Raw genomic sequence first — 13,667 nt, forward strand, 5'->3', positions numbered from 1 at the left:
GTCAAAACTTACCCAGTCATAGTCCTTAGATATGCACTGTCATTTGACAGCTTCACCTCAATAAAGCTGTTTTTAAAAAAATAAATGAAACAAGTGTGTTATTAAGATGAGAAAGTGATCATAGGACAAAAAAATGACCCTGGATTAATTTCTTAGACGCTGTCCCCGAAATACCCCACCAACGGGCCGAAGAGATAGATGGAGAACAGAAGGAAACCACACTAAGGAAGGACCCTGTGGTGGAGGCTGGTTCTTGGTCCAGAGTCCACGGTGGTAGCATGACGTCGAACCACACCGTGTCCCGGTGGCAAGCTTCTCCTCCAATGCAGCACTGCAGTCATGCAAGAGGCCACCCGGGGGAGATGGCGGAAGCCACGGGGACCGCCCTCCATCATCTTTGCGACATCCTGGGAATCCGAAACTGTTTCTAAATTGAAACCATTTAAAATAAACAAATAAACGAACCACATATGTGTGGAAGAAAACATGAATGACGTTTTCTATATTTTCTACCTTTAAAAATAATGTTTGCTTTGCAAAAACAATGGGAAATTAAATCAATGAAAACATTTTCAGATTATGTCACAGGCAAAGGGTTAATAGCCCTGAAATATAAATAGCTGCTATAAATAAAGAAAAAGACAAACATTACAGGAGACACGGGCCAAAGAAATGAATAAGTGACAAAAAGGAAAAATTCCAATCAATGTCCTCCAATCATATGAAAATATACTCAAAAATTAGCAAGTAGAAAAATCTGCAACCGAGGCCATTTTATCATTGGGAATGTGAATATTAAGTACAAATGATTTACTGGCATTCTAATCAATGAGAAAACTTTCAGGTATGATTCGAGCAACCCGGCTAAGTGATCTGCTTTTCAACTATAAATTTTATTAAATCTAAATACAGATAAAGTATTTCCCATGAAAATGTACTCTGCGACTGGAAATGTTCTGTAAGTGTTAAACACACCTGATTTCCAAGACTTTGTATTTTAAAAAGAATGAAAATATCTCATTAATAATTTTTTATTGATCACAGGTTGAAATGACAACCTTTTGGCTGCATTGGCCAAGTAAATATATCACTAAATTAAGCTGACCTGTTTCTTTTTCCTCTTTTAATATGTCTACTAGGAAGCTGAGTACGTGGCTTGGCTTTCATCTCGGTTGGACGGCACCACCAAGACCTCTCTCATTTTCCAGGTAAGAAAACTGGAGCCAAGAGAGCGGTGGGGGCGTGAGGATCAGTAGTTCCAAGCCCGTCCTGAAGCCCCGAAGCTGCCAACGCCCCCAAGCTTTACATCACACTTGCACCTTCCGGGTCCCCAGAGACGGCTTCTGCCACATGCGGGTAGCAACCCTTCTGGGAAGAAACACTCGCCACCCACTCCCTCCACCATCCCCGCCTCCTGCTGTGCTGCCTGGGTTTCTGTCCTCCCTACCACGCCCTCCCCAGGTCTTTGCCTCCCTGCCGTGTGCTCTCCAGGGCTCTGCCTCCCTGCCCGGCACGCCTCAGGTCTCTGGGGAGCAGTGTTGCTCCCAGGCTCAAATGGTTGAAGCTCCCTCGGGTCAGGGACACACCCTTTACCCCAAAGAGCAGCACTGGCTTCATGGCTTGCATCCCTCGCTGGGGGGCCGGGGGACCTCCAGCTGTTGATCCAGACTCAATCAGTCTATTATTGATCTAGAGCCAATCGGCCTCACCTCCAGTCTCGGCAGAGGAGACCCCTTCTCGTGGGTGTTCTGCCGAACACCCACGTGGAGTCGTGGGCCCCCAATTGTCACAGCTGCCGTTCTGTAGCCCCAGCAGGGTCAGCCTGTGGTCAGGGTCCACCCTCTGCCGGGGTGGCAGGGCAGAGAGGGGGACTGGCACGGGTCTCAGTGAGACCCGGTGGCGCTGGCCCCCGGGAGCCCGTCCCACCTCAGGTTCCCCTTTCGTTCCCAGACAATCTTGACTTTGTATGCGATGAGCTCAGGCTTTGGCCTTTGATCAGAGCAGTTCTCTGGTGCCCGAGCACGTTGCAGAATTGGGGAGGGACACCGCGGGGTTTCAGATGATTTGGGGAGGTACAAGGACAGGGCAGCAGTGAGAAAAACCTTCCTTTTCCAGGCCTCTCTTCCCGTGATTTGTTCAAGGAGAGCATCCCCACTGGGCACTAACCAGCCCCTCTGACACCCTCGTCCCGTGGGCCCCGTGACCGAGAGCGTCAAGCGAGAATTCAGGCCATTGTTGGTGTGGTGTGTGTATGTTCTTTGGACTAACATGCACATTTATGTTATTTACGGCAAGCGATACTGTCTTTGCGTTGAATATATTGTTTTTCTTTTTAATTAAAGTTTTTTTCAAAGTGACCTAATTTTATACTCAGAGGGAAAATGCAATTAAAATTAGTCTTACTAAAAAAAGAGAGAGAGGGAAGGAAAAAGTGAGTGGATTTAAAGGAAACGGTTGCGTGAGCAGCAAGCAACAGGGGGAGACCAGGAAAGACACAGTCGGGGGGTGCTTGCCTGACAGTGGCTGAGGCTAAGGAACCCCAATCTGGCGGTGCCTTCGCTGGAGGGTTGGGGAGGCTGAGGCTTAGCTCCTCGGGAGGCTGGGGTGGGAGGACGCCCTGAGCACCGGAGTTGGAGGCTGCGGTGCCCTCCAGCCTGGACAGCAACAACAAAAATTCCAAGGAAAATGAAAAATAAGAGGAAAGGAAAAACTGGGCCGGGCCCGGTGGCTCAGCCTGTCATCTCCCAGAACTTTGGGAGGCCGAGACAGTGGATTGCCTGAGCCGGCAGGTTCGAGACCCGCCGGGCAACTTGGCAAGACCTCGTCTCTACAACAAATAAGAAACTAGCCGGGTGCGCGCCTGTAGTTCCAGCAACTCGGAAGGCTGAGGCGGAAGGATCGCTGGAGCCCAGCAGGTCGAGGCTGCGGTGCCCGGGAGCGGCCACTGCACTCCAGTCTGGGCTACCGAGTGAGACTCCAACTAAAAAAAAAAAAAAAAAACGACAGAAGCCTCCCCCCTCCCACTAGACCCAAGTCTCCCCGAAGCACCTCTGCCAGTTCCGAGGTCTGACACCAGAGTTCCCGTGAGGTCCCCCTCCCCTCCCTGCTAAGCCCTGCCTCGGGCCCACCTCAGGGCCACCCTTGTCCCCTCCCACAGAGCCGCACAGGAGTGGCACCCACACGGCCTGGCTCCTGTCCAGGGGCATCTGCCAACTAGGTTTCCTCCCTCCCCTCCCCACTTAGCACTCAGAGAGCATTGCCAGGACAGGTGCCAGCCTGCGCTGCAACCCCCCAAGGGTGGGAGACCCAGAAGAGCGGCTCAGCGGTATTTGCTGAAAGAACAAGTGAGCGCACTGGGTCCTGCACCTCGTCTTCAGTCCTCTCCCTGCCCGCGTGGGTCCGGCTGGTCTCAGAGGCTCCGGAGACCACAAGGCCCTGTGTCCAGCAGGCTCGGAGAGGCCTCTGCTCTCCTGCGTCAGCCTCCGCCGCTGTCTCTCCCAAGCCCTCTCTCTCTTTCTTCCCCTCTCTGTCTCTCTGTCTCCCTCCTTCCTCTGTCTCTCTCCCTCTCTCTGTCTCCTTCTCTCATTTTCTCGACCCCACCTCTCCCCTCCTCCCCCTCCTCTGTCACCTGTCTTGGGAAGAAGCTAAGGGACACCTCGCATCGTCCTGGTCTTCAGCTGGCCCCGAGTGCCCGTGGAGAGCTGACTGAGGTCTCCCTCTGGCTGGCTCCTCTGCTCAGCCCTGGGGGCAGGGCCGGGTCTGATGGGTTTACAGGGTCACTCGGGGGCTGCAGGGCCCATTAAGGGCTTGGATTACCCAGGCTAGGGTAGGGCCTGCGCCCTACCCCCTACTCCTCCCAGAGACACGCTTAACCCCCTCCCTCCCGGCGGTGGCGGAGGGTGGCCTGCCGGGTGGGCTGGGGCCTCCCTGGGAGTGACACAGCTAATTCCAGCATTTTCTGGGGATCAGCCACACCCAGCTGCCCCCTCCCAAAGAAATGAACAAACGGTCACCTGGAGAATCTGACTCTCAGATTTTTCACTGTAGCCTACGTGGCCACCAGGTCTCGGGGATCTTGGAGGAACTCAGGGCCCAGCAGGCAGGTGACAGGCCTGGGGTTTCCAAGGGTGCTCGTCACGCCTCTGTCCCGCCCAGCCCCACCCAGCAGGGACCTGTAATTTGGGGGTGGCATCACCCCTTCTCCCTGCATCTGATGAGAAGTCCCCGTCCACAGGAAGGCGAGCCCGTGGTCAGCCCGAAATAGCCCGGCAGGGCTGCCTGCTGCCCCAGGAATGCGGGGACCACGCCTGGCCAGGACAGGGACACTCAGGAAGCCCCAGGAGGACTTGGAGAAGCTTCCAGAAGAACAGACACTCCGCCCCCCGGGGTGGGGGCATGAGAAATGCCTGCTTGGGGGACAAAGGAATGAGCTAGGGGCAAGTGAACGGGGAGGAGGCCAGTCTTTCCCAGGCCCTCTGAGGAGCGCACCTTTGGTGCCGGCGCGGGCCCCACTGGGAGAGCGAATCCCTGTCCTCCTCGTAGTCTGCTCGGGAGGCCCAGAATCTGACCTCAGTTGCCTGACTCCTAATCTCCTCGGAGGCCTCTTACTCAAGTTGCACATTTTTATTGCATGGCTGCACGTGGATTCCACTTTGGGGTGGTTACTCGAGGCGAGTGCTAGGTGCGGGTGCTGGGTGCCGGCACATCCTCCTGTCGTCTCTGGCGTCTTCCCGTGAACGTGGGCCGCAGGCGACACTGCTGCTTCCTGGAGTGGACCCCACCTCCAAGCCCCGATGAGGGCCTTCCGGGGCTCTTGGAGGAGGAGGCGAGAACATCCTGCCCCTCCCGCACCCAGCACAGAAGCATCCAGGTCCAGGCCCCGCCCAAGCCCTGCCGTGAAGGGTCTCCACGGCCCTCTGTCCTCGGCCCTCCCACACAGGGGAACGGGTGTCCTGCACCCGTCCCAGGTGGAGCACACTGGAGCCCAGGAAGGGAAGCAGCAACCTGGGTCAGCGACAAAGCCACTGACTCAAGTCTGAATTCTAACGACCGGGCCACACAGTCACCTGACGAGGCGGAAGGAGTCCTGGCCCTGGGACCCCCCATTGCCCAGAACGTGGTTGGCCCCTCCCCATGGCTCCCCAGCATGGACTCTGCACCCTGGCCCTGTCTTGAAGCCACAGCCCGAAGGGAGGGGGAGGTGGGCGGTCTCTGAGGGTCCTGCCACTGGGGTCCTGGTCCGAGGGTCCTAAGCCCTGACTGTTGGTGCAGGGAGAGAAAGCAGCTGCTGTGGGGCTACAGAGTGCAAGAGAGGAGCTCGCAGGCGGGGGTCCCAGGACCACACCTTGGAGGCCTCGTCAGCCGGGACAGCCTGCCCTGCCCACAGACGAGCCCTACCGAGCGCCTTTTGTCACAGCTGTGGGCAGCCTAGGTTTCCCCGTCTGTCAAACAGAGGGGAGTGTGGCCAGGTACCCTCGGACAGTGTTTCCAGTCCTGCCCCTGCCCTGGAGGTCAGCCCAGGGTGTCTTCCCGAGACGGCACCCAGCACCTTCAGGGTCAACCAGACGACACTGAGCTGGGCCGGACACCCAGAGAGAGGACACCCTTCTAGGGGGGCTCGTGGTGCCCACCCAGTGAGTATGGGTCTGCAGGTCATCATCCCGCAGCCACCAGAGCCCCGGGGCCACAGCCCCTTGGCTGAGCAGACAGTATCTCTTGGTCACCAGACGGACAGCACCCTCAGGGCCCAGGAGGGACAGATGCCTCCACCAGAGTCCCCTCAGCTCCAGACCAAGCATGACCACAGGCCCAAGGTCAGCACCTGTCTGCCCCACATGGGCCCCGGGAAGGCCCAGCTCCACCCCCGTGGGCGCCCAGGGGCCACGCAGATCCTTCCCAGGCAGGACACACGAGGGTCAGGGACAAATAGTCCCCGCCCAGACCCAGACTTCCGAAGATCGAACATGCCTGGGGTCAGTGTCCATGTCGGCCAAACAGGGCAACGCCCACCCTACCCCGAGGCTTCTGAAGGGAGTTTCCCACAGCAAGCTTTCGCCAGCCCCTCCGGGATGTGGCAAGACCGGAGGGACGCCGGCCCAGGGGGACAGACGCATTCCTCGCCCAGGGAGCACAGGCGCCATGTAGGTATCAGATGCAGTCGCCCTTCTTGCTCGGAGCTGGGTGTCCTCTCCCTGGTCGGGCTGCAACCGGCCTCCCCAACACCAGCACGGGGACACCCAGCGGGCCTCCTACAGGGGCCAGACTGGCGCTGAGGAGTGGCCTCGCCCATGGGCGGGGCCTGAAGCTCCTGTGAGCTCCCCCTCCCCCACGCCTGCACACCCACCAAACGCGTCCTGGCCACCAGCCAGCCCCGACATGCCTGTGGGATTCCTGGAGCCCAGCCAGAGGCCAACATAGGCCCCGGCCCCGGCATTCTTAGCTTTTGTCCCTGAGCACGCTGGGTCCACGGGGGAGGGGGAGACCAGAGCAGGAGGGGCTCCGGGGTCACTTGGAATCCATCATTCCATGCCAGGACGCCCAGGCCTGCCACCTGACACCAGGACCCCCAGGCCTCCCACCAGACTCGGGGACCCAGGGCCTCACCCCTGACTCAGAGACCCCAGGCCTCCCACCAGGCGAAGAGACCCTCAGGCCTCCCCTCCAACGCCAGGACTCCCAGGCCTCCCCACCAGACGAAGGGACCTCCAGGCCTGCCCCCGACACCAGGACCCCCAGGCCTCCCACCCAGTGCGGGGACCAGGGCTTCCCCCGATGCCAGGGCCCCAGACCTCCACCAGATGCAGGAACCCAGGGATTCACACCCAACACAGGGACCCCCAGGCCTTTGGTCAGACACCAAGGCCCCCAGGCCTCCCCCCAACACCAGGACCCCCAGGCCTCCCACCAGACACAGGGGTCTCTGGGCATCCCCCCTGGCCCTGGGACCCCCAGGCCTCCCACCCGCTGCAGAGATCCCCAGCCTCTGGGGGTGGAAGGACTAGCGAAGATGGGAGTCTGTGTGGACGTTCGCTCTCCAGTGGGGGCGTCTTCACGAAGGGGCAGGAAGAGGCGGGCCCTGGGGTGCCCTCCGGTGCTCCCCGAGGCCAGGGTCCAGGGGGACTTCGTGCCAGCCCAAGGCGGGGGACAGCAGAGGCCGGAGCCCTCCTCCCATGTGGAGATGAAGGTGGGCCTCGTCCTCCCACCAACACGCGGTGGGCAGGTGAGGCTGAGACCTTTGGACAGTGGGCCCCATGATGCGGTGCACCCCACACCTCCCTGGCCTCCACAACTGCGCCCTGTTTACACCACCCGCCTCATGCCCATGGGCGTAGCCACGGCCCGTCCAGGATTCCACTTCCGTCAGTTTACGTCTAAAACAATCGTTTCTCTGGCCGGGCTCGGTGGCTCAGCCTGGCATCCCGTGCTCTGGGAGGCCGAGGTGAGTGGATGGCCTGAACCCGCGGGTTCAAGACCCGCCTGGGCAACTTGGCGAGACCTCATCTCTACCATAAATCAAAAAATCAGCCGGGCGGGTAGCACGCGCCTGTGGTTCCAGCCACTCGGAAGGCTGAGGCGGAAGGATCGCCGGAGCCCAGCAGGTCGAGGCTGCGGTGGCCGGGAGCAGCCACTGCACTCCGGTCTGGGCGACAGAGTGAGACTCCAACTCAAAAAAATAAAAAATAAAAATAAATAAAACAGTCGTTTCCCAGTGCACCTCTGAGGCCAGCGGTGGACGTCAGGCATCGGAGTCCATGTGGGACGCCCAAATCAGATGTGCCTCGCTGTTGAGAACCCAGGGCGGGAGCCCCTCCGGAGCTGTCCCCAAATGCAGCGATGTGGTCAATGGGAACATGGCCGCCTCAACCACCACCACCCACCCTGAGGCTTGCTATGGGTTTCCCGCCTGGCTGGGCAGCCCTGAGGTGGTCCTGACCCCAGGGGCTGGCAGTTCTAAGGGCTGGGCCGTGGGCTGGTCTGGGCCTCTTGGGAAGAGTGGTCAGACAGCACCTCAGAGCTGACACCTGGCATGGCCACCACACCAGCCTCCCCTGCCCAAGAGTCTCAGTAGCTCTGCCAACTTCACACACCGCCCTGGGGACCCCCAGACAGGCCCCAGGAGACTACGGGCCTCACCTCAGGGCTGCTGACGGCAGTCCTTGGATGACGTCTCCCTCGAGTCGCCCCATCTAGGGCTCCCAAGCTCCACACGCTGAAGGAGGTGGATTTGGAGCGAGAAGAGGTGTTCACGGCCCTTTTGAGAACTCGAGCCCAGACCTTCACGGGCGGTGGCCATAGCCGTGCCCGGCTGTCCCTCTGGAACCCGGGGTCAGGGCATCCCCTGGAAGGCAGGCAGAGTGAGGTGTGGGGACCAGACACACTCACGCCCCACGGTGACAACTCGGCTGCCCCCGGGTGGATCCAGGACCCAAACCACTGGCTCTGGTGAGCAAAGACCCCCCCCCCCCAAGGAGGGGGCTTCTGGGAGCCAGCCTGGCCCTAGACAACTGCAGAAACCGTCCAGAAGTCCCTGTCCGGGACCTGTTCACAAAAGCCCTCAGTGGAGTTGCCCCACCTCTCGTAGGTGGGAAAGTCCTCCTTTAAGCCTGCTGAAGGCCCTGGATATGCTCAGAAGAACAGGACGGGGTAGCCACCCCTTACCTGGGGAGCCTCAAGCATAAGCTGGGCCAAGAAGAGCCAGGAGCTTGAAGAGGTCCGAGGGACCTGTCCAAGCCCGGCAGCCCTGGCTCGGCCTAAAATCCCACCCCAGACGCCAGGGCCAGGAGCGGCTGGAGGCCATGTTGGTGAGGGACTTGGGCCGGGCTGCCGAGGTCACATGGGTCCTCCCAAGCGCCTCCGGGACCACCCCAGCGGCCCTTGCACAAGCCTAGGAGCAGGCTCTGTGCCACCCATGATTTAGAAGGTAGACAGGCACCAGTGGGGGCTCACACACCTGCACCCCCCCAGCCACTGGCTCCTCCTGGAGGGGGTTCTCAGCCCTGCTGCCCACCAGAGAGGAGAGGCCAGCAGGGACATGGTCAGAGACACAGGCTGACCAGGCCCCGGAGCTGGGCCCTGGGGCCCTTCCGTCCTGAGTGTGGAAGGCCCGGCTTGTTACACACCCAAGACCAGCCAGACCCCAGAGACCCCACTCTCCTGACAGCCCCACCAAGTGCCAGTTCTCCCAGAACTTTCTCCACCGAGACCCAAACACCGGCCGTCAATTGTACGACACTGTTGGTGTATTGCTCTCTCTTTCCCAGAATACAAGGCCGTGCCGGGGAGTAGCCCACCTCCCAGGACAGGGCCTGACACCAGCAGACAGGAAAGAAGTGTGAGTGAGTAAGTGAACGGCGTGCTGTGAGGACCCCCCCATGGCTGAGGGCCTGCCCTCGGAGGGCGTTTAGAGACAGAAATCCAGGTTGCACCTGGGCCTGCCAACCAGGACTGTCACCAAGCCTGGCCCAGGCCCAGCGGGGGAGCAGCCCAGTGGGTGCTGGGGGTTTCCAGAAAGGACTGGATGTCCTGTGGGTAGGCCGGGAGCCACCCAGGGGGTCACAGTCCCGGGCCCGGCACCAGCAGGAAGCTGCCACCCCGGCAAGAAGGTCGGGGCACAAGCCCTCGTGGGCCAGGCTCTCCAGGGAGCCGGCCCCTGTGCTGCCAGCAGGGAGGAGGATGGGGCTAGGAGCATTCTCCCAGCAGCCCCTCACCTGCCCTCCCGCAGTCCTGTCCACCTGGAGGTTCGCAGGCCTGGCTACCACTGGGCTGTCACGGACACGGGGCACCCCCACCCCACACACCCGAGGCCTTCCCCAAAGCAGGTCCATCCTGGAAGCACAGTGGTGGCACCTGAGTCAGACAGCCAGGGCACTTGCCCACGCCACCCCATCTAGCAGGGGTGGCCATGACCGTGGGGCCTGCCCAGCACACCCTGGACCCCACTGGATCCCATCCAGACCCCCTGCGTCCCACACAGACCCGTTGGCTCTCACACAGACCTCACTGGGTCCCACCCAGACGTCACCGAATCCCACCCAGACCCACTGGATCCCACTGGGACGTCACCGGGTCCCACCCTTACCTCACTGGATCCCTGGGTCCCGCCCACGGCCTCCTGCACCCCCCACCCCAGGGGACCCGACCCGCTTCCAGGGTGAGCTCCCTGCCAGCTGCCCAGCTCTGCAGTGAAGCTCACGGCCCCCACCCCGGCGTCCTTGCTCCAGGGTCCTGGGGAGGACCTGCAGCCCCCAGGGGACGGCCTCTCACAGGGAGCAGCCACGGGCAGGGCTGGCAGGGAGGCGCGAGGCTTCCAGCCACCTGAGGACGCCCTGGGCACCCGCACGTGTGTGGGGACTCGAAGGAATCTGCTGTCCTCTCAGGGTGGAGAGCCCATGAACCACGGGGCAAGGACCTCGCCCGGCGCAGCCAGGCCTGGCCTCTGCAGCCACGGGGCCCTTTCTCTCTCGGAGTCTGAGGGGTGGGTAAGAGCAGTGCGCACCCCTGAGCGCCTGCTAGACGCTGGGCTCCGTGCAGACAGCTCCATCTCTCTCTGTCTCCCCCTCCCTCAGCTACGTGGGTGCGTCACCCCACTTGACAGAAGGAGAAACGGGGCGCCGGGGGCAAACACAGGCTTCCTGACGTCTGGGGTTGGGCTTTGAGCACCTCGTGCCCCGGGGGGGGTGCCACCGAGGGCTGCGGCCGTGCCACCAGAGACGGCATCCGCACCGGCCCTGGAGAGTGAAACACACTCTGACTCCAACGCCGTCTTCTCGGCGGCTGAAAGGAGGGTCGCGGAAGCCACCAGGGCCGTGTTTCCAAGCCCAGCAAACAGGGGATGCTAGCTGGGTGTCCCACTGAGTTCTGAGGTGTGGCAGACACGGCCAGACCGGGCCTCTGCCTTCACAGACCCCACAGTCTAGCGGGGGAGACAGAGGAGTGGACGGGTGGTCCCAGTGTCGGGGTTTGGCCTATAAAACTGCGGGTGGGAGGGGACATGGCATCTGTGGGGGCAGGTTGCTTCGGGTGGAGCTTGATCCCACAGCTGCTGCTGGGGGTGGGTTTTGAAGACCAAACAGAAGTTTTCCACTGTGAAATGCATGGCACGTGGAGAAGACTGTGTGTGCAATGCGAGCGAGAGCGTACAGAAGGCGGTTCTCGAGGGCCTGGTGCACTGGCTGGGCACAGGGAGCGTGCCCGTGTGGGTGGCAATAGTGGCAGGACCCCTGGCTCTGGCTACTTTCTTCCCTGCCCCGCGGCCCCCTATCTATTTGCCAACTTCCACCTAATAAGCCTCTAGCTGGGAACCGGAGGTGGCACTGGGCAGGGGCCCACCTGTGGGGTCACAGAGCTCCTCTGGCCAAGACACCAGGCGCTTTCTGGCCCAGCATGGAGGCCCACGGGGGTGGCACTCCAGATAGCATTCCAGCTCCTTTCGGCAATCCGCCGCTTCCTGCCTGGCTGCGAATTTCAGCATTTCCTCCCCGGGCCGCCTCCGGCCGCTGTCCGCTGCCTGCCCTGCACTGGCTGGGACAGAGGACGGTCCTTGTCCTGCCAGCTCAGTGTGGGGCCAGCCCTGCCTCACTCGGGTACCCTGCCAAGAAGCCCGGGGCAAGAAGGAGGCACTGAGCCAGCATGGGGAGCTCGGGATCCGGCTGTCACCCCAGCCGTGTGCCTAAGTGCAGCAGCACTTATGCAGCACCCACTGTGTGCCTGCCCAGGCCTGTGTGGAGCGCCTGTTCCCTGCGGGGCATGAGCCGAGGGCCACAGCCTCCGCTGAGTGCCAAGGACGGGCTCTCTCTACAGACACTCAGGGCACAGCTGCTCCCCCAAAGGAGGCAGGGCAGGGGGCTCGATGTGGGGCTCCCCGGACACAGAAGGGAAAGTCCTCCAGGAGGGGGACAGCCCAGCCAAGGCTAGAGGCAGGACCAGCCCCAGTGGGACGTGCCGGCCTGGTGAGGCTCCAGCCCCGGGCTGGCTTCCAGCTGACCTGTGCGAGGCTTCCGTGGGGGCAGGCGCAGGCACCCGGTCCTAGGGTAGGCGGCAACCCGAGGCTCTCTCTGAGGTCTGCAGGGCGTCTGGGTCTGCTCGAGTCCCACCCAAAGGGTCCGGACCATCCTTAGTAAGTCTTCTCAGCTAGACTAGCAGGAGTGGGGCTTCTGCCCACGCCGGGAGCTGGGCTGGCCCTTGGGGGAAGCGGGCCCCACGGCTCTGGGCAGCCGTGCCGCCAACAGGCGCTGCCGCTGGGCGAGCCCCCACTCGGCCCAGGCGCCCTCCTCCTTGGTTCTGCAGGCCCAGGGCCCTGCCCAGGCCTGGGGGTGCCGGAAAGGACCTTCCCTGACACCCAAGTGAGGCCAGCGGGTCTGCCCTGGGGTGCAGGAGCCCTGTGGGCCCGGGGGATGGTGAGAGAGCCCAGTGCCCCCCCCTCAGAGCACAAGCAGACCTGGGGGGCTTCCAGGAGGTGGAGGACATGGCCCAAAGGACACCCCAGTGACTTCCTCAGCCCTGACCTGGGCTCTAGACAGCCTGGGCTCCAGCCCTCCTGAGGGAGGTCACCAGAGGCGTGTCCCTGCCTGAGTCTGGAGCCCGAGGAATATGGTTGAGGGCTTCTCCAGTCCCGGACAGGCTGCCCTGCCTGGCCCTGGCACTCGGGGTCCTGGGCTGCTCCTGTGAGGGGCTCCACCCAGTTCTGGACTGGGCCCGCCGCCTCTGGGGCAGCCTAGTACTGTGGTTTGTCTGGCCAGCCCAGAAGACAGGCTGCTTCCTCCAGATGGCACACTGGTGCCCGTCACGGGGGCTGTGGGGTGTGAGCCCCTCACCGCTCGCTGGCAACGTGTCCGGCGGTGTGACCTGGCCCCGCACCCCCGTCACCACCATGCCGCCTCCTGCGGCACAAGGACGATTCGCTGGGAAGGTGCAGGAGCCAGGAGGGCATGGAAGCCCAAGGTCGCCCAGCGCCTCCCCTACGCTGCACCCAGCTGTCCGCTCTCCCCGCTCACCAGCGACAGCACCCAGGCCTGGCCATCCCACCGAACCAAGGGGGCGCCGGGAAGGGCAGAGTGTCCCCGGCCCCAGCACGACCACGGGGAGGCAGGAGCAGACAGGGCCACACGGGGCCGGGCACATACGGGCACGCCTGCCGTGGCCATGCTGGGCTCCCTCTCTCGCAGTCGCCAGGAACCCCAGTGGGCAGGCAAGCGACGCCCCACATGGCCCGGGGCCAGCCAGCCGGCCTGGGCACAGAGTCAGCCAGACCTGCCAGGCACTGGCGCAAAGGGTAGGCGACAGCGCCCTGACACAATCCCGTGTCGTGATTTCGCGGCCAGAGCACTCACGAAGTCTTTATCCACTAAATCCTCCCATCATGGGGTTTCATGTGTCACGGAGGGTCCTCTCCACCCCACCCACCCCCTCCCCGCGAAAGGGCCCTGAGAAAGTCTCCGCTCACAGTTTCCCACAGAGCCAGGTGCAGAGCAGCTGCCGGCGGCGCGGGGCGCGATCCCGAAGGTCCCTCCCTGGTGTCCACAGGCGCGGGAGCGTGAAATGGGCATTTCGGCGGGCGTGGCTGTGTCCGGCGCGCAGGTGCTGCCTCCTGGGAGGGCGGGCCTCGCTCCCCAAGCCACCAGACCGAGGCCAGGGCCTCCCTTCTGGGCCCCCCGGGGCCAGAGCCAAGC

General features: G+C 62.1%; 1 long non-coding RNA gene across 1 annotated transcript; it reads left to right on the plus strand.

Moving 5' to 3' along the window:
- The first annotated feature begins 1,070 nt into the window (after positions 1 to 1,070).
- LOC110595222 lies at positions 1,071 to 2,357 on the plus strand. Its single transcript, XR_002481674.1, has 2 exons — positions 1,071 to 1,208; positions 2,116 to 2,357. It is a non-coding gene; the product is annotated as an uncharacterized LOC110595222 (long non-coding RNA).
- The last annotated feature ends 11,310 nt before the right edge of the window (positions 2,358 to 13,667 follow it).

This window comes from Carlito syrichta, unplaced genomic scaffold (assembly GCF_000164805.1).
Source record: "Carlito syrichta isolate Samal-C Ts95f unplaced genomic scaffold, Tarsius_syrichta-2.0.1 Scaffold288049, whole genome shotgun sequence".
NCBI classification, from domain to species: Eukaryota; Metazoa; Chordata; class Mammalia; order Primates; family Tarsiidae; genus Carlito; species Carlito syrichta.